The sequence below is a fragment of the Chrysemys picta genome, chromosome 19, assembly GCF_011386835.1.
Source record: "Chrysemys picta bellii isolate R12L10 chromosome 19, ASM1138683v2, whole genome shotgun sequence".
Lineage (NCBI taxonomy): Eukaryota > Metazoa > Chordata > Testudines > Emydidae > Chrysemys > Chrysemys picta.
The window spans coordinates 8106744-8127969 of NC_088809.1; the positions used below are offsets into that span (position 1 = coordinate 8106744).

The window sequence follows — 21226 nt, forward strand, 5'->3', positions numbered from 1 at the left end:
ATTATGGGTTTTAAGCATTTTCATCAATTTAAATTTTCAAAGTTACGGGAATTTTTTGGGGGGTGAGGGAGGAAGGCAGACAACAATGATTTAATGAGTAGACATTGAGATTCCAAAAGTTAACGCTTTATAACCATTAATGCACAAATTGTCAACATCACATGTCAAAATATACAAAGTAAATATCCTTAAGTCAGACTCTAGTAAGTTCTCAAACAGCATTTGCTTTATTTTGCCTATCTATAAATTTCTATTTTCATCTATGGAAATATGTTTTCATCAGTTTGTGTGCGTACAGTGAAATTGATATTTACTGACATTTACAGATAAAAAACTATCTTTCCAAGCCTGTATAAGATACACAAGGATAAATTCACACATTCTCACACACAACTGTGTGCCATATTGTAGCTTAGCAAGTAAAATCATCCTTTTTTTGGAACAAAAACTGGCAAAACTGCTTCAGCCAAAATGGAATTCCCACTTCCCGCTCCCTCCCACAGAACGAAAAGAAAAATCTTCCTGAGACATATTTTTGAACAGCACCAACAATATTCAATGTCTGTCTCTCTGGCCTCTTTAAAAGAGAGGTTTGGTGAAGCATTCTGCAAGGAGACAGTCAGAACTGCTGGGTACTAGGGTGCAGTATGGTACTACTAGAGTATTAGTAAGTATGGTGCAGAAGTGCCTGGGTACTATGAAGGAGCAGGGTACTGTGGTACTAGGTTGCATGGTACTAGGGTACAGCATGGTATTAGGGTACTACCGTGCAGCATGGTACTATGGTACTAGGGTACAACGCCCTACAAGGAGGCAGTCAGAGTGCCAGGGTACTATGGAGAAGCAGGGTACTATGGTACTAGGTTGCATGGTACTAGGGTACAGCATGGTATTATGGTACTACAATGCAGCATGGAACCACGGTACAACACCCTACAAGGAGGCACTATGGAGTGCCTCGGTACTATGGAGGAGTACAGTACTGTGGTACTAGATTGCATGGTAGTAGGGTACTACAGTGCAACAGGATACTAGGGTACAGCGCCCTACAAGGAGGCAGAGTACCTCAATACTATGGAGGAGCAGAGTACTGTGGTACTAAGTTGCATGGTACTAGGGTACTACAGTGCAACATGATACTAGGGTACACCGCCCTACAAGGAGGCAGAGTGCATGGGTACTATGCCTGACTGCCACAGACATTTTCTGTTTTATGGATGTGGCTAATGTAACCTGCTCAAGATGAAGAGGAAGCTAGTGTCAAAGCCAGATGTTCCTCGCTCCTGGGCATTTCCTCAGATCTTTAGACAACACCTCCCCACTCCACTCTCTCCCCACTTCCCTCTTAACTCATGTTCCTTTGTGGGCATGAGAAGCAATGAAATTCTAGCAAGGCTAACCTGGAAGGGATGTAACTTACAACTGTTTGTGTGAGAGTTAAGCTCACACACTGCTAGGACTCTGACCCGAGTTAGACTATAACATTTCTGCACCTTGTTCTTTCCCTTGCCCTCCCAGAGAGTTCAGAGTCCTGTTGTAATATCTAAAATAACATGATTTAAATGCAAAACAAATATATGCTGGTTACTGCCTGCTTGGGATAAAGTAAGACTCTTCAGATTCTTTTGACACTGGCTATCAGCTGATCTGCAACATGAAGTCGGGCCTGATTCTCAGTTATGCCAAATACACCACTCTGGCACTGTGCCTTAAAGTGACGCTCCTTGACATAGCTAGAATAGTGTAAACGAGTCTTAGTGTAAATAAAACTCAGGCCCAATGTCTCTCTAACTGATCATGAGTTTTTTTTCCATTGATGCCCCCATGTGAGATAGTGCAGGTAACTACTGTATGTGTTTTCTTACACTGCCCCCCAACTGACCTCAGCAAGGAATGGCTGGTATTGGTAACACTGGGAGCATCATGGCCTCTGATGAGTACCAACTCCCTAACCTCACTGAATTATGAAGGACTATTTGGGAGTAACACTCCTTGGAATCATGTTACTTAGGATCTCAGGTCAGATACATTGCAGTTACAGTTGAATAATATGGGCCATGTGGCATCTTGCCATCTAAAATATTCATTAAGGGCATAAGTGACATGTAATATGTTATTGCTTCTGCATGTTTAAATCCTATCCAGTGAAATCTGCACTAAAGATCTCCCTGAATGGGTAACCTCCTCTCGTAAGGGACCACCCCATGGGATCCTCCGAATGTACTGGAGGACAATTCTGCCCACCTTTATTTGGGCCTGGGGAAGGCCTCCATGAAAGAGGTGATTTTTGTTGGTTCCTGGAATGACCACTTAAGAAAAGTGGCACTGTATTCATCACCCACTTTCCCTCTGCTTTCCAGCCAGTCCTTTCCACTAACCACTCACCCAATATTTTATAAACACGACAGCCGTAATGTTGCACATTCCTTCCCAGCAGTTTTCAGTTCACTAGGCTACCTTTCCAAGACTGTGAGACAGCTCTAATATTATTTATTTATTTATTATTATTATTATTACTACTACTACCATTTGTACTGTGATAGCACCAAGCAAGATTGGCATTCCATCATGCCAGGTGCTGTACAAATACAAATACAGTTCCTGGCCCGAAGAACTTCCAGTCTAAGGGCATGTGAAAATGATTCCAGATTAAAGTAGGGTGTGACTTTAAAGGGGAATCGCTATTCCAGAATTCCCCACGTGTTCTAGAATAAGAGTGCTTTTTTCTAAATTAGCTTAAGCCATGTCTCTTGAGTCCCAGTCCAGCACTCAATCTATTAGATCACACTATTAACTATATATCAGGGGTCAGCAACCTTTCAGAAGTGGTATGCCGAGTCTTCATTTATTCACTCTCATTTAAGATTTCGCGTGCCAGTAATACATTTTAACGTTTTTAGAAGGTCTCTTTCTATAAGTCTATAATATATAACTAAACTATTGTTGTAAGTAAATAAGGTTTTTTAAATGTTTAATAAGCTTCATTTAAAATTAAATTAAAATGCAGAGCCCCCCGGACCGGTGGCCAGGACCCAGTCTGTGTGAGTGCCACTGAAAATCAGCTCGTGTGCCGCCTTCAGCACGCATGCCATAGGTTGCCTACCCCGTTATATATCAATGTATATCACCTTTCACAAGCCTCAGAGCACTTTATATAACAAACTACGCACCTATACAGTGATCACCTCATTCACTGCTGAAATGCCTTTGGGGTGGCATGTTGCAGCTATTTAACCACGCAGAAACTAGCCAGCTGTTTCAAACAGGACATGGAAAAGGATTCCATGTTCAGTTAAGAGTGCAGGGGGACATTAGAGAGGCCTAATGTAATTTCCAAACACTAGAGCCAGGTCCATGAGTTTAACACACCAACCCCTAGGCTTCCAGGGGAGCCTTTACTGACCATTAAAGGTCAAGGCTTCTCATCCTAATGACAGTATCCCCAGCAACACAATGCCCCTAACACCACACTGGGCTGTTAGTTCAGAAGAAAGAGCACCACTTATTGTGTCCACAGCTGCACTCACTGCAATCCAGGCCCGCCCTGGATGCCTCCCATTGGGATACTTAGCATTCCTAACAATGTTCCGTTTGTGCAATCTGACAGGATCAGAACACAAGATGGCGTGGCTGTAGGCTGAGCTACTGCTTAACACTCTGTCTGGCATGACATCACGCAGCTGGGATAAAGCCAGTCACCAGCCTGGGCCCCTACCATCATGGGCATGACAATAGAGAGGTTGACTTCTTTCCTCAGGCCCTAAATCGGAGAAGTTGCTGCCGAGTGATATAAATCTGAAGGTGCGTTCATGTAGTCAAACCCAGCATCTCTTCTCCAGCTATTGTCTATACTGCCCACTTTTCCTCTTTCAGCAGCGCTCCTCTGGTCGGTCTCAGATCTGGCAGCTCTTTGATGCTGTTACTAGCAACACCTTAGAGGGGGGAAAATACGTGTGGGTTTGCACTGGCAGGCGAGGTTTGAAATTTGGGTCTTATTTGTGTCTCCAACAACACTGATATGGCTTGTGTGAACAAGAGCCTAATTGCTGGCTGTTCTGCTAGGAGCTTACGAGCACTTCCACTGACAAATCAGAATGGGTGAAGAGGTTGTTGAATACCAGAGACGTGTAATATGTCCGAACTTTTATAGTGCCCCTCTGCATATCAATGCAGAGTCACGGCTGGTGTTCTCTTTTTTAAATAGCTAGGGAACAAAAGGAATCCTATTTCTTTTAAGAAATATTTCCTATTATGACAGGGTGAGAATTCATAGCACCAGATTCTGCAGTGTAGCGCACTTGCTTTGTACCACATCACCAGGGTAAACTAGCCCTAAAGTTGCTGCATAGGGCCCTGGGAGAATCACCCCAGTGTAGGGGATTTCCTCTATTTCACACACACACACACACACACACACCCCACGGCTGGCAGGGAGGGCATGCCCAGAGGCAAGGCAGCGTGGCTCCAATGTCCCTTTGTTGCACCAATCCTCAGCTGTGATTTTGGCCCCTCAGGGCTGCTAGCAGCTAGTGAAAGTTAAAACACAGCTGAGGCTGCTCTAGTTTAGCACAAGGGGGGGCTGGTTCTGCAGACAGCAGCCCCAAGAGCTTTACATCACCTTTGCACCTTTCCCTTCAACCTGTGCTGAATGCAGGTCAACCAGACCTAAAACCTGGAATAGCGCATGTTTTCATAGGCCGAATGATAACACTTTGCTCTTTCAAAGTGTAGCATTGTTTATCAAAAGTCTAGAAAGCACTTTACAATGGTGGGTAATTAGACACCAAGAGCTACGTGGCTTACCCAGGGTCAAACAATGAATCAGTGGCACAGCTAAGTTTTGTCTCCATTAGAAAGGATACAGCTATATGGGCAAACCCTCCTAGTACAGATGCAGCTTATATGGCAAACGACTGCTGTTGCTTGTATAGCTTATACCAGTTCTCCTAATGAAATGAAGGACTTTTTTGCTGGTACACCTCTACCCCGATATAACACGAATTCGGATATAACGCGGTAAAGCAGTGCTCCGGGGGGAGGGGGAGGCCGCGGGCTGCGCACTCCGGTGGATCAAAGCAAGTTCAATATAATGCGGTTTCACCTATAACGCGGTAAGATTTTTTGGCTCCGAAGGACAGCGTTATATCGAGGTAGAGGTGTGTAACTGTATCTACGAGGGCTTTTGCAAGCACAGCTAATGGTCCCCAGGGCTCTTCAGCTCCTCTCCCCCCCCATTAGCCTGCCATGCGGGCGGCCAGTGAGCCAGGTGGGTGAGCCAGCAGGAAACCTGGTGGGTTTGCAATGTAAAGCTGCATGGCAGGTAGGGTTCTGTCAGAACTTCATCAAAACCAAACCTTCTCCACAAAACATTTCAATGTCAAGAAATCAACAAATTACAACCAAAAAGTATTTAGTTAACATTTTTCCGACCAGATCTAGTGCAGACCTTGATATGAGACACGAACTCTCCTGATCTTGCGACTAGACAACACTGTCTTCAACGCCCCGCTGCGTTGTCTCTCAGTTCATCTACTGAGGGTTTTTTCAATCAAGTGATGCCAAAGCACATTTAACAGAGCAATTTTGAAATACAGTATATTGTGGCCTGAAGGTAGGTCTGCCTTTTCGGGGACTATGAGGTGACTCTGATGAGTTTATGTTTTGTTTTATTTGCTGTGGCACAAAAGTAGTAACATACAGGATTTGATGGTAACATTTTGTGAGAGCTGATCATTCAAAAACGGAGTCTGCGCTATCTTTCCTAGTGTAGTATGCATGCTCGGCTTTGTTTTATGAATGGGCCCATCACAACATGCCTGCGTGCACAGATGTCTTCTATTTAGTTAGTATATTTCAACCCAAAAGGGTTTTAGAGACAGCATGTGCATAGATCACTTCACCCATTACTAAAATGTCACTACCTCTGGGATGGAGTGTGCCAGCACTGCTAGGGAGGACAAATGGAGAATGATTTATTGTGATGGGGCTTAACCCCCATCACCTGCAAGGCTAGCCACTGCGCCCAGTTAATCATGCTGTGAACCTGGGGAGGTGAATAGCTAATTGGTTCCATAATAGGTAGATTGAAGGAGCTCAATTGACATACCCACACACTCTCTCTCTTATCCACCCCCACCGCCCAGGAGGTAGGTCTTTCTGGTTGAGAGAAATCCAGAGCTAGGGTTAGTGTTTAACAGGAGGATAGAGACGGAAGCACACTATAGGGGCAAGGTTGGCTACTGCAGAGGAAGCCCTGAGATAGGGATTTTGCAAGTAGAAAGAGAAGACTTCAGTTGCCCAAGGGGGCAGAAGAATTATTCAGATTTGTTTGGTCTTGTTCATGATACCCCAGAAGGGATTTGAACTCTGTGACTTGGCCACAGGGCTGAGCCACTGAAGGTCTGGAGCCGGAGGCAAACAGCCAGCAGGGGGCACTGGAACTGAAGATACCAGTGACACTGCACCTGGACAGTAGGAGGTGCTCCAAGGGGGAGTGTGCCCCACCATATGTTGGTATTAGAAGTGGGATTGAGAGGATCCCTCTCTACCAACTACCTTAAAGATGAGTGACAGATGGACAGACTAAGGCTTGTTCCCCCCGTGGGGAACATGGAGGATGTAGCCTTCCTGCGGGCAGCCCAAGAGAAGCAGACACATGCTATTTTGTTGCCTCTATTACAAGGGCTGCAACAATAGCAAGAATCTCCACAGGCTCAGCAAGAACATCTCCTGCCATGCCTAGCGAAGCAGACCCCAGGGACCTGGATAGTTTTGGGAGGGGGAAAAAAAATTCTGCTAGACCAGTACCCGGCCCGGCAAAATTGGGCCCAAGCGACGACCCAGAAGCATTTTTGTGCACTTTTAAGAAGGTAGCAACTGCAGCAGGAAGGGCTGAATACTCTTGGGCAGCTCGAGTCGCCCCATTCCTGTCAGGAAAAGCTCAAGCTTCCCCTATGCAGGGACTATCTGGGGCCAATCCACGCCCAGTCTAGCTTGAGGGCTGCCTTAAATTGCACCCTTGCTGCAATGGCCCCTGTGGTACGGAAGGTCCAAGGCTGCTCCAGCTCCTTTCAAGTCCACCCCCTGCTTACCTAAAGCCTGGAAGGAGCTTCCTGGGGTGGGCCCAGGAGCTGCTTACATCAGTGGTATTCCCCAGAGGAGAGGCCTTTTTGCCTTCTTTATGGGTCCTTAAAGGGGCTAAAGGGTAATACCGAATCCAGCTGTATGAGTGAACTAGTGTGTGGGGAGAAAATGGGAAGATCAAAGCGGGCATGGGCCTGGTCTCACTGGAGTCAAACAGCAAAACTTCAATTAGCTTCAGTGGGACACGATCAAGTTTGAAGCCCATTAAAAAACACTAAAAGCACCTATGTCACAGGGTGGGCCAGCCATTTAAGGGAACTGGGCTCAGCCTGACCTATGTCTAGTTATCTGGCTCCAGGCGACGGATTTGGGATTGGGCCACTGGCTGAGTCAGATGATCAGAATCACCTAGTATGTAGGAGGCTGTTCATTGGTGAGATTATCCCATAGGAGGGAGCTTGTTCTGTCACTGAGGAGAAAAAGGGTCCCGCAGAATCAGAAAGAACCAGCAAAGGGTCTCTCCACCCAAGCCAGATTAAGCCAGTGAGGGGCAGGAGCAGAAACCTGAAGAGGAAGAGGCCTAAGGAAACTCCAGGCAGCAGGAGCTGGGCTTTGGGAAAAGCTATTGAGCCCAGCAAGGAGCTGAAGAAACCGCGGAGTCAGGGAAAGACTTGTTTTGATTTAAGTTGAGGTTTGAGCTGTGATGTTGTAATAACCCAGGAGAGGCTGGGGACCATTATTGGGAATTCCAAGAAGGGAGAACTGAGGTAGTGAAAGCGTCTGATGCCAGATTGCGTGACTCTTTTACAGCCTAATACACATGCTAACTGATCACTACCACCTACCCACACATCATTAATACATAGATGTCACAAGCAGCTGGGCATAGCCTTCAATAGGTCACAGATTTAAATTGACGTAAATAGACATTCAGCCAAACGTCCACTTCAATGCTCACGTGGCCATTCTTGTCAATAATACATTTATATATGATAGACTCTAATAGCATGCAAGGAGCCACTACAGCTGCTCAGATCAATACATACACATTTCGTATATCCCTTAAATATGTAATGCCTCTTTGGATTTAAAACTCCTAGAGGGATTTCATTTTAATTAGAGGGATACTTAACGTGGCCATACCCAACATTTAATCTGCCCTAAAAATATAAAAATTTTAAAAAATGAATTCCAATGATACACAGACTCCACCACACTAAGAAGGCTGCAGCGTTGTTCAGATCCTAGCCTTTGCCAACAGCAAACCCAAGGCCTGACTGAAGTCAAGAGTGGGGTTGCCCCAATGCAACTGAGAGCAGAGTTCGAGTCATATTTATTTCCCTCTTGGCACCTCTAACGCTGGCCAGAAAAATGTATAATGATCAGCTTACTTCTAATCTCCACCTCCCTTTTGACTTGGCTTGATCTCTTGCTGAAGGCACGGCAGTATGAAAAGTGATGCACGTATTCGAGGCAAAACAGACAAAGAATTGAAATTATTCACTTATCTCCCATGTAAATACAGAGCAGCTGTTCAGCTGATACTGGAAAACTGGCTGCATTCTGTTTTTATTGTTGGTGATATAGCTGAGGCTAACTCTGCATAAGATGGGATCTATTCAAAGCATCTGAATGCGAGTTCCCTGGCATCGGATCTAATCCTGCAGACACACACATCGGGGTGAAATTCACCCCTCTACAGACCACCAGCTGTCAAAATAAGGCATAAGTGGGCCTTAACTGGTGCATGGACGTTGTGCTAGCCCGCTGCACAGGTTGAATTTTGCTTCCCGTCAGTATCTTCACTCGTGTGATTAGTCCAATCAAAGTTTAGAGCCACCTCAAAATTGTGCTGACCTGGCCAACTTCTAGGGTAAATATATGGCTTGCACAAATTATGGTTTTTGTATTGATTTCCACAGCCCTTTCAACAAGATGGCACAGTGCACATAAGGTAGGGTTAAGTCTGCAATTGGCTCTATCCCCTTTAATGCCTCAATCCCAACCCTTTCACTCCACAATCATCTATTCATTAGGTTTTGAAAGCGGAGTCCATAATACCATCGGCCCTTTTACCAAGTCCATCCCAATTCTAGAGTTATTACTGACTCTAGCACTTTAAGAATAAGGAATCACTCTAGAACCAGTAATCTCTCTAAAACCAGAATTAACTTTTTTAATCAATCCAGTATTTTTCTCTAAACAAAACCAACTTTTACAAAAACTAATGAAAGAAATAGACAGAGGAAAAACTAACATTTGATGCCTGATTTTAATAAAACATATGTTACTTGTTATAAAGACTTACAATTTCCTTCCAACATAGAAAGCAGCACCACCTGCAAAGTTACACCGTCATCGGATGAGATCACAACCCTTCGAGCTATGCTCATGGCTTACATGATGTTGTCTGACCCCCTTGATGTAGGTATATTGCCATATAGATCACAGCCGGCTGTGCAATATATTTCCTCTCACTCTGTCTCCTGCATGCAATGAAACATTTCAGGGCTTGAGTTATTGTGTAATAATTCATGCCTGGATGCCATAAATGGCACTCAATCTTCAGTCTCTTGCCTAACAACCCACCCAGGTGTGAATTACTAGGCAAAGTCCAGTCACTTTTTTCAGTCTGAGAGTTATTATTTAATCACTGAAATATGGGGAGGAGGTGTAAGGAATTCATTCCACAGCAAGCAAAAGAGTAGAGGTTTACAGTATATAAAATATATATATTGCCAGAGTTTATGAGTTTAAGTCCATGTAACACCTGCTTAGAATATTTGATAAGGAAATAGTATTAGGAGGGCAGATATACCCTGGATTGCCTCTGGATAAGCAAAATATATATCCAAGCAGCAGCACTACAATGGCTGGAAATCCATTTGTTTGTCCGTTGTTGTATACCTGAATGTTTGCATTGCACCCTCCGCTGTAGCGTGTGAATGTCTGACACATCTCTCATTGTCACTGAGACAAAGAGAGGTTAATGGACATGCCCAAGATCACACATTATGTGAATAGAACCCAGGAGTCCTGACTCCCAGTCCTCCACTTTAACCACCAGACCTGCACAATGGGTTGAAAGGATTTCTTTGGCATAAAAAAGTTATAGATTTGATAGGCCCTGACACAACAGCTGCTCTTAGGAGCCATCTTAAAAGTTCTTGCCAGCTGCACTGAAAGGAAGGGGTCTGAATTCTGGCCACCAAGGCATTTCTTTAGAACAGATATTCTCTATCCATTCAAAGCCCACTCTCCTGGTGACTTTGTTTTGCTTTGCAAGGCAGTGACCTCTCCTCCTGTACCAGAATGTGGTGGAAACATATTACAACCCATGCAATAAATCTACAGACATATAGTCCACTTCATGGGGATGAGGGGAAATCTATTCAGGTTAGGGTTTTGTATTTTAAATTTACATCAGAGGAGCTGGCACTGCTTATGTTGCAGGATACAGACTATAGTGAAAACAAGAGCTGCAAGCAGAACTATCTGCCAGGCCAACACTGCATCAGTAAAGCAGCCGACTCCTCAAGAACTAGCCTCTGTTTGACTGAGGCACACCCTACATGCATTGTGGGAAAGATTCCCATGCTAGTAAAACAGCTAGTGTTTTATAGCTCAGTTATTCCATATACAAAGCTGTTTGGGGGCAGGGCCTGTACGTCGAGGTTGCAGCATGTGTGGGGCGCAGGAAGGGTCAGATTTGAGACTCGGACTCATCCCTGGAATAGTAGTGACTGAAATTGCCCTGTTCTCTTGCAACCCCCCCCGTCAGCAATGCAAGATGTGAACACCGATAGACTCCTGGGAGAAATGCTTCCTGCCCTCCTCAGCTGGAGAGATGAAGGCCTTCACCTGAGGCTCACAGTGGGTGTAAAGGTCCCACCTTGATCACTGAGATTCACCAAGTGAAGAATGACGCAGTTCTAGGCATGAAATAGTTTTAGTCCAGACTTCACAGACTGGTTAACTCACAACAGATGCCTCTGGCTTAAAAGGGTCCAGCAGTCCCAAAGTAAAGTACCTGCAGTCTCAACCCTTCCATGCAGGCCAACCCTTAGAAAGACTATCTGGCTCCAGAGATGACATATTCCTCCTCTCCACTAGCCCGACTACTGACTTCTAAAAGTCTACTTCACTAATGAAGCCCTCCCTTCAGGACTGACAACTCCGATGCTCCCCTTCCAGGAAGAGGAAATATTTTTCCTTCCTTCCCCAGAGGTTCACCAAGAGCTCAGCCCTGCAAGATGCTGGGCACTCTATCTATCCCCAGTCCAACACAGCACTTAAGCACACGCTTAACTTTAAGCGCACAAAATAATCCTAATATCAGAGGGGTAGCCGTGTTAGTCTGAATCTGTAAAAAGCAACAGAGGGTCCTGTGGCACCTTTAAGACTAACAGAAGTATTGGCACATAAGCTTTCGTGGGTGAATGCCCACTTCATCAGATGCAAGTAAGGGAAATTTCCAGAGGCAGGTATAAATCAGTATGGAGATAATGAGGTTAGTTCAATCAGGGAGGGTGAGGTGCTCTGCTAGCAGTTGAGGTGTGAACACCAAGGGAGGAGAAACTGCTTCTGTAGTTGGATAGCCATTCACAGTCTGTGTTTAATCCTGATCTGATGGTGTCAAATTTGCAAATGAACTGGAGCTCAGCAGTTTCTCTTTGGAGTCTGGTCCTGAAGTTTTTTTTGCTGTAAAATGGCTACCTTTACATCTGCTATTGTGTGGCCAGGGAGGTTGAAGTGTTCTCCTACAGGTTTTTGTATATTGCCATTCCTGATATCTGACTTGTGTCCATTTATCCTCTTGCGTAGTGACTGTCCAGTTTGGCCAATGTACATAGCAGAGGGGCATTGCTGGCACATGATGGCATATATAACATTGGTGGACGTGCAGGTGAATGAGCCGGTGATGTTGTAGCTGATCTGGTTAGGTCCTGTGATGGTGTTGCTGGTGTAGCTATGTGGGCAGAGTTGGCATCGAGGTTTGTTGCATGGGTTGGTTCCTGAGTTAGAGTTGTTATGGTGCGGTGCGTGGTTGCTGGTGAGAATATGCTTAAGGTTGGCGGGTTGTCTGTGGGCGAGGACTGGCCTGCCTCCCAAGGTCTGTGAAAGTGAGGGATCATTGTTCAGGATGGGTTGTAGATCACTGATGATGCATTGGAGAGGTTTAAGCTGAGGACTGTAGGTGATGGCCAGTGGAGTTCTGTTGTTTTCTTTTTTGGGTTTATCTTGTAGTAGGAGGCTTCTGGGTACACATCTGGCTCTGTTGATTTGTTTCTTTATTTCCTTGTGTGGGTATCGTAGTTTTGAGAATGCTTGGTGAAGATCTTGTAGGTGTTGGTCTCTGTCTGAGGGGTTGGAGCAGATGCGGTTGTACCTCAGCGCTTGGCTGTAGATGATGGATCGTGTGGTGTGTCTGGGGTGGAAGCTGGAGGCATGAAGGTAGGCGTAGCGGTCGGTGGGTTTTCGATATAGGGTGGTGTTAATGTGGCCATCGCTTATTTGTACTGTGGTGTCTAGGAAGTGGACCTCCCGTATAGATTGGTCCAGGCTGAGGTTGATGGTGGGGTGGAAGCTGTTGAAATCATGGTGGAATTCTTCCAGGGTCTCCTTCCCATGGGTCCAGATGATGAAGAGGTCATCAATGTAGCGTAGGTAGAGAAGGGGCGTGAGTAGACGAGAGCTGAGGAAGCATTGTTCCCGGTCAGCCATAAAAATGTTGGCATATTGTGGGGCCATGCAGGTGCCCATGGCGGTGCCACTGGTCTGGAGATATATATTGTCACCAAATAATCCTATTCATTCATAGGACTATTCCTGTGCTTTTCTGGTGCTAAGTGTTTTCCTGGCTCAGGGCCAGGGAACCCAGCACTTTGCAGGATGGAGCCTTAACTGCTCCTTTTCATTATTGGGTGTGGAGTTTGAACATCTTATCAGGCAAAGGAGGAATTAAAAGCCCAGAGCCTCCGGGGGGGGGGGGAAATAGGTATTTTTTATGGTATAGGAGCAAACCAAAGTAACTGAAATTGCTATTTATCTCTGCTCCTGCAACTCAGAAACAGCAGAATGGATTTATCTTTCTTTACATTTAACAGTAAAAACTCTTGCAGACTAAGGCCTTGCATATGCTGAGCTGCAGCCAAGTGTTTTATAATGGAACCCGACAGACCTTTAACTATAACACAGCAAACTGCCCTGCTATAATTAAGCATCATATTCATTTATAATTAGGAGAGGAATTTTAGCTCTGAAACCTGACAGGCAGAAAACGAGAGCAGAGGAGTGCCGCATATGGAGACCAGCTAGCAGCAAAGCCATGGACGCTGTTGCATTGCTGGCGGCTCCTTCAGTTTATTTTTTAATTCGTGTTTGCACTGGAATGCTGTAGTGTTTGAACCAGCTTTACAGATGGGCCTTTTAGTACCAAATGGCAGGGCCAGATTCAGCTTTGCCCTACACCCCTTTGCACCAGTACCGTTCATGCATAGGGGCAGTATTGCAGGTGCAAGCTCATTCTCCCCACCCAGGTAAATAGCACCAGCAAAGCGAGCCTCTATGCTAAGCACAAAGCCATATCTGCCAATTCTGTGCCATCATCAGCACAATTTTCTCTTTCACGTTGTAAAGAGGCTATAAAGAGGGTGCAATCTAAAAGGAGGGTTCCCCAGGTGGTGCAGGATCAGCAAAAAGTCTCTCTGCCAACCCCCAGTGTATCAGGTACACTCAGAGCATGGTTAGCTGCAAGAACAGCAGTTTGGGAGTCATGCGCCACCTGAAAACACTGAGTCTGCTGCAACAAATGCCAGGGACTGGGCCAGGAATAGGAGAAATGCAAAGGATAAGTAAAGCCACCTCTCCCACATCAATTTCATTTTTAAATATCTAATCTACTTTTCACCAAATAGTTTTACTTTTTTGCCTTTCATTTGGCTTGGGTTGTAAAAAATAAGCTGATCAGTTTCACTTGTTTCAAGAGCAGCTCCGTGGAGCTTGAAATCATGTCTCTTTCACCAACCGAAGTTGGTCCAAATAAAAGATTCTCACCCATTTTTGTTTCTAGTCATTTTTGCTTCTTTTATTCTCAGGCACTTTGTATAATCCTATTGTGTTTGTGATTCTAACACTATAGTCAAATGTTTATGTAATTTTTTTTAAATAAAAATCAGTTTTAATTTAATTTTTTCTTAATTTCTGATTGGATTAGGGTTTTAAATTCATTTCCCTCCATGTACTCCACACTCATTTAAAAAACAACATAAATTGAAGGCTTAAAATAGTTGGGTTTCTCTTTTAAGAACAATTAACTAGGACAGAATGAATATTGTAATGAATTGGCTAGTGTATATGTATCGCTGGCCTCTATAGTAGAACATCAGAACTACTACTCACTTCTGCCATTGGCCTTATTCCGCTAACAACTAACAGAGGTTTGGATTTGTTTCTGGCTTTTGGAGCAGAAAGATCTGAGTTCTATCCTTGCTGCCATTGTGAAGAACTAAGATGCACAGCCCTGGGACCCCATGAAGCCCTAGTTGGCAAATGATTTGATGCAACATTAACATTTAAAGACACACAACCAAGATAAGGAACAGGGAATAAAAACAGCCTGAAAAACAGCCCTTTCCACAGGGCAAGGAAACTAGTAAAGCATAGAGATAATTCACTTAATATAGCTATATCACTTAACACTATCCACAATCGTCATGATTTCTAAATGTGGATCCATTATTTTAAATATCATAGCAAATCAAAGCTATGCAGGGACACAGGTTGTCATACCCCCTAGTCAAGGGACACCCCACTACCCTAAAGCATACCATATAAGCCGCTATCCAAGCCAGTTCCTATGGACAAATTTAAAATGCTCTCTTGACTTTGCTTTTCTCCCTTGCTGATTCAATTTTAGGGTGTTTATTAACTATTAAAACTTATTTAGCATTTTGTCCTTGCTCACTTCTTTCTTATGCACCTCTGTCAGGATGCCATCATCTTCTCGGAGTTTAATTATTATTAATTTAGAGGGAGATGCTGATATTGGGAACAGAACCCAGGTTGTCAGCATCCCCAGGCTAGTGTTCTGTTAATGAAGTGAGCTAAAGGAGCAGCTCCAACAAAGCTTAGAGCCCACAGTTAGACCTCTGGAGTAAATTACCCACAATTCCCTGGCAAAGCCATATGAAGGCTGCTTAACGGGACATATGCTCCACATCCTAAGGCACTGGAATAAATCAAAAGAACTAAAGAAAATGAACAGAAAATAAAATATCAGAGGAAAGGGAAACACAGCAAAAATAAAGGGGAAAGGCAGAGCAAATCAAACCACACAATCGAACAACTTGTACCTGCAAATTGTCCCCTCCAAAAGACCCAGGGTACAGTACATTCCGACAAGTGTCAGAATTAAACATTAATTCAAATTAAAAGTTGCAGCAAATACATGTTTCTGAGTGTACTCTTCTATCCAGAAAGCTAAGACAGTGACATGGCCCTGCTTTACCCTGTAACTTAATTGAGCAGAGGCCATGCAGGGGATGCAGGAGGGGGAAGTAAGAGCACCATCCCTTTTCTCATTCAACCCCCTGAAAGCCCTTCTGCTAAAGCTCTGCAAGGATTTGGGAAGTAGGTATGGGCAAAGCTGCTATCTATGGTATTCCCCCTTCCCTAGGCTTCAGATACCTGCACCTATGTGAATGCTGCTGGAAGCAGCATTGACTGTGCCTCCATGCCTGCACTCACCTCCCCAGACAAGTCAAGTCCAGGGTGCCTACCAGAGAAAAGGCAGCCCAAAGCAACAACGGGGAGGGGCAGCCCCTGTGTAGGACTAGGAATTCCCCATTTTTTTTTCTTCTCGTTCTGTGATCCCTGAACCCCTCCACCGCGAAAGAACAGTTTACAGTGTTGTTTGGTCACTAATCTGTCTCTCAAATATGAGACTTGTTATTTTTTAAGAAATAAGTGAATCAAATATACAAATTTTACTTTTCATTTATTTATATCTTAATACCACAAAGAAAGCTTCTGTTGTATTTTCATTAACATTTGCATTCGTTTTCCCTTTGTAAATGTCAGGTTCTTGGAACATACCAGTCTCAGACTCAAAGTGAAAACAAATGAAACAGGCTGTTACAATATTTAACAACATCAGGAGGCGGGGAGCTATGCAGAGTGGGAAGAAAGATTGCAGAACCTTTCATGAATATAAATATTTTCATGGAAATAAAGTTCAATGAAAACAAATATTTTTAAAATGTAAAACTTTTCCTTCCTAATCAACCCTCCTCTCACCCCACCCCAGAACTCACGTTGTGCTAGTGAAGTGGGTTTCAACCTTTTTTCATTTGTGGACCCCAAAAAAATTTTGAATAGTAGTGTGGACCCCTTTGGAAATCTTAGTCTACAGAACCCCAGGTGTCTGCAGACCACAGGTTGAAAACTACAGTGCTAGTGCCTGGAAAAAGACAGTGAAATCAACCAGTCTACTTTCACTATCATGCCCAATGAACAGTATGAATTGTGAAAACTAAGTTTGACTTTTGTTTTAAAAACAAGTTTTTTATTCATGTATTAGTAATATAAAAATGCATTTTAAAATATTGTTTTACTTTAATGGTACAACTAGTTACAGAAAAAATACTACAGTAATATTGTTTTCAATATTGTGTACTTTTGCAGAGCATATAATCCAATGGTTCTCAAACTTTTTTACTGGTGACCCCTTTCACATAGCAAGCCTCTGAGTGCGACACCCTCCCCTTATAAATTAAAAACACTTTTTAATATATTTAACACCATTATAAATGCTGGAGGCAAAGCGGGGTTTGGGGTGGAGGCTGACAGCTCATGACCCCCCCATGTAATACCTTGCGACACCCTGAGGAGTCCCGACCCCCAGTTTGAGAACCCCGATATAATCCTTCTCGCAGTTCTCCCTTTAACTTGACAAGTCTAGATGCTGACTTAAAAATTGAACGATGTCACATGCTTACTAGTAATGAAATCAGAAGCCATCCAGTATTAAATAAGCTTCTGAAGAGCATCTGTTCAGAGAAGCAGTCTCACTTATACATTGAGCCAGCTGTGTTCAGAAATTCTGCAAGGAACAGTGCTGAGACATCACAACAAGCTAGGTGGTTTCAATTAGCATTGCCACCATTTTGCACATAGTGTATACTCCCCTGAATGAACCCTCCAGTCCCACATCTTAAAAAAAAAATATTTTCAAAATCTTTTGAGTCTTTTTGTTTTCTAATTATGAGCCTGCCTCTCATTTGTGGCTTTTTATACTACATTTTAAGGGGTCTGAATTTCCTACTTAAGTTTGGAAAACCATCAAGCATTGCTATATTTGATGAGGTTACGGCCAGTCTGACATAGCCAAAAATTGGAATGTTTGTTCCTTAATACCCCTAGTGGATTCAGGCATGAGGGAATAACATGATGGCCTAACTAGCAGTATGATTCAATGCACAAATGTAAGCAATATTGATCCAATACGTCATAATTGGAAATGGTTCTGTACTGTTCAGAGATGTGTTTCAGATAAGGCAAAAAAAAAATATTCAAGGTGCTGACCACTTGTAGTTATTAGAGCTGAGAAAATATCAATTTTCCTCTGCAAATATACATTTAAATTATTTAATGAATTCACTTCTATTTGTCTGACTCAGGTGCACATAGAGTTCCAATGCACTAAATACAGTAATTTAGACCTATCTAGTCCTGTCCAAGGAGGACATCAGTGAATTTGGCATGCTCTTTCTTTTAGGAAGCTTTTCTTGCTTATTCTTTATACCTGCAGTTTGCTCTTTTTCATGTGCTTTCAGCAAACATTTGAGCAGTCAAGCTGCACATTAGTTATGTTTCAATATTAAGTCTGAACCTAGAGCATGTGTATATGCATTTTTTAAACTTATGTACAAATCTAAATAAATAAAAGGAGTTTTACTAGAAGAATGTTTCTGGAAAGTAATTTTAAGCTTTCAAGCACAAATTCTCATTTACCCTCCCCAACTCCCAAGAGTCAATATTATAAAATACAGCCTTGTATTCACATCCATATCCATCATCATAATTTGTATCCCTCTATGTTCTCTCAAATCCAAGGTTTACTATTGGTCCCCATCTCTCCCTCCCCCAATTTCAAATTGTCAAGCAAACCTGGCCCAGGCAGGAAGCTCGTCTCAAGCTCCTTTTCAACCCGTCATTCCAGAGCTACCATTTTCTTCCTCTGGAGAATGCCACTGCCATCTTCACTTTCTTTGCATACGCCAGACATCTCAGCGTGGAAAAATAATGGACTCCACTAACACTCATATCAACACTGATGTGAAAAAAAAATCTGATCTCTACTCTCAAAGAAGCAGGACATTAAGCTGCCAAACCCTCAGCTATGTTACTCTTCCGATATACTTCAGAGCCACAAGGGAATTGAAATCCCAGTGTCCCTTCTACAAAGTTGCTACAACGTTTTGCCACCAAATTACTGACCATGCTCTATTACAAGTTTTCTTCAATTACTGAGATTATTAAATTTCTTAAGATATAAAATGAACACTGAGTTACGCTTTCTCTCTCCAAATATATCCATTCCCAATGGCATTTTGTATATTCACAGAGTAGCAGACAGAATCATTTGCACAAATTTATACATTCCCATTGAACCAATATAAGCAAAACTTTTATTCTGTAACATTTCACATCAATCAGTGATTATCCATTAAAGGTGAGTCATGTTCAAAAATTAAACAAACTTTTACATTTTCCATACAGAGGCAAATTAGTAATAAAGATGAGATGGTGGAAATCATTACCAGGAGAAGAAAAAAAAAAAGTGGCTTAAAATTGAGCGCTCTGTAAAATGTCACCTTAAGTATCATTTCATGCTCTCAGGATATCTTCAATGTATTTCATTGTTACTGCTGAATTGCCAAAAGAATCCAATTCCTACAAAAGTAGCAAAATCAGGACCATAGTTATGGAGGAGAAAAAAGGGATTTTCTCCATCCATACTTAAAAATTGTACTCGCATGCTTAGAGCACTGACCAAGGCAACTCAGCCTCCAATACATGGTGAAAGAGTATCGGAATAAGATAGTACCACAATTTTGTTACAAATTTTGGGAACTAGTTTGCCCCAAGAAAATTGTCCAATAATATATACAACACTGAATCCTGAATCAGAGGATTCACATTAGAGAAAATTGTTTTTGAGCTGTAGTGAATTTTGTGACAGTGGACTCTCTCATGCTACTGGATGTTTCTTGACCTTCTTGGACAGGCAGCATTAATGGGGACTCCGAGTAGGGCAAGAAGACCCAAAGAAGCAACAAGAGTAATGGTATTTAGCTGCCAGAACCAAAAACACGCTCAGGGCCCAACTGTGTATTCTTTAAAATCCCACTGAAAGGACTAAAGCAGGATCAGAACCCAAGTCTGATCGTTTTCACATACCATAACTGGACTTCTCTTGAATTACTAGTGCACAGCCCTACTACAGCCTGAGCCACCTGTGCTGCCGGCCTGGAGCTCCCAGCCAGAGCCTGCACTCGCACCCCAACCCCAGGTCAGAACCTCCTCCTACACCCAAACTCCCTCCCAGACCCTGCACCCCCTCCTGCACCCCAATCTCCTGCCCCAGCCCAGAGCCCCCTCCTGAACCAAACTCCCTCCCAGAGCCCACACCCCTCATCCTCTCCTGCACCTCAAGACTCTGCACCAACCTGGAGTTCCCTCCTACACCCAAACTCCTTCCCAAACCCCGCACCCCCTCCTGCACCCTCAGTTTTTGCACGAATTATTTTATTACATGGCACTGCAGTGGAGGGGTAGAATTTAAAAATTTCATTAATATAGTAGAAATGTGCGGCCCATGACAACTTATCAAAATTCGTGGAGTGGTCCCCCCTGAGAAAATTATTGCCCACCCCTGAGCTAAGAGAATTCAGAAAGTGCTTGGAAAGGTCAGGAGTGCATCATGCAAAACAGGGAAGACATCTGAAGGGGGCGCGGGGGTTGGAATTGGGGGCCTAGGGAACTGCTGAACAAAGGGCTAAACAAAGACTTACCTATTTTTCTTGCTGTACTTGGGAGGGCCAGAAGCAGCCAATGGAGCATTTAGGACAAAATTTTACTCCAATACCTTTCAGTGTTGCTCGGGTGACGTACCCTCAGACATTTCCAACATTGGTTTGTGTGGTTAATATTGGTTTTGCTGTTCAATATTTTAAATATGAAGGCCTTGCATCATATCACCCTCATTCTCGAAAGCAAAACCTCTCCTTCTACAACTCTGATTCTTATTGCTACATTAGGGGACTGCTGTAGATAACATTGTGCTTGTCATCCTGTTTCCAGTAATTTATTTTTCTACGAAGTTAATATTTTAATGACTCTCTGTGGGTTTTACCAGAAAGCCAAAAGTGATTCTCACTTGGTAAACAAATATTCTACAGCATTTCCATTTGTATTTAAAGTATCTGTTGATAACACTTACCAAGATTTAGAAGTGTAAAAAGGAAGAAAACATTCACACATTCAAATATTTCAATAAAGAGACACTTCATAAAAGTAATTAAGTCAGTCTTTTAACATAGTTCTAAGGATTAACAACACATAAAAGAAAGAGGACACAATTAAGTGATAATGTCTTACCAAACCAAGCAGACTCACCGTTTTTGATGATGCCTTATAGAGCAAATCAACAAGCTTTTGATAATAAAGTCTAATTTCCAGGCAAATGATGTGGGACTTATCTGTGCTAGGAAAGAGAGTATTATGTTTTAAATTTAAAATATAGAAAATATTTTGAGTAACTGACATAATCAGCTGTGAACATTATACCTGCATTTTAAAAAATGCACTTACTCAACAACCACACAGTTCAGATGATGCACACTATCTTTAATGAAACACTATTGTACCAAAATGAGTGTTTCCACACTGCCCTTTGCACCAGTTTAAATATATTGGTTTACGTCAATTCAAGCTAAATTAGTGCAACTTTCTAAAGTAAACAAGCCCTTGATTTGAATCCAAAACTTTACTATTCCCAGAACTGAAGTGTGACACTATTCTTGCTGCCTCACTAGTTTATATTTTGATGTCACTACAATTATTAAATTATAAACATATG

The 21226-nt window shown here is 43.0% G+C and overlaps 1 protein-coding gene across 1 annotated transcript in view; it reads right to left on the reverse strand.

Annotated features, from left to right (window-relative positions):
* The window catches only part of DYNLL2 (dynein light chain LC8-type 2), a 63417-nt gene extending 42576 nt beyond the window's left edge, over positions 1–20841 (reverse strand). Inside the window, exon 1 of the mRNA XM_065572835.1 lies at positions 20764–20841. The gene's annotated coding sequence lies outside the window, so the exon portion shown is untranslated. The remainder of the gene's footprint in view (positions 1–20763) is intronic.
* Between the last annotated feature and the right edge of the window lie 385 nt (positions 20842–21226).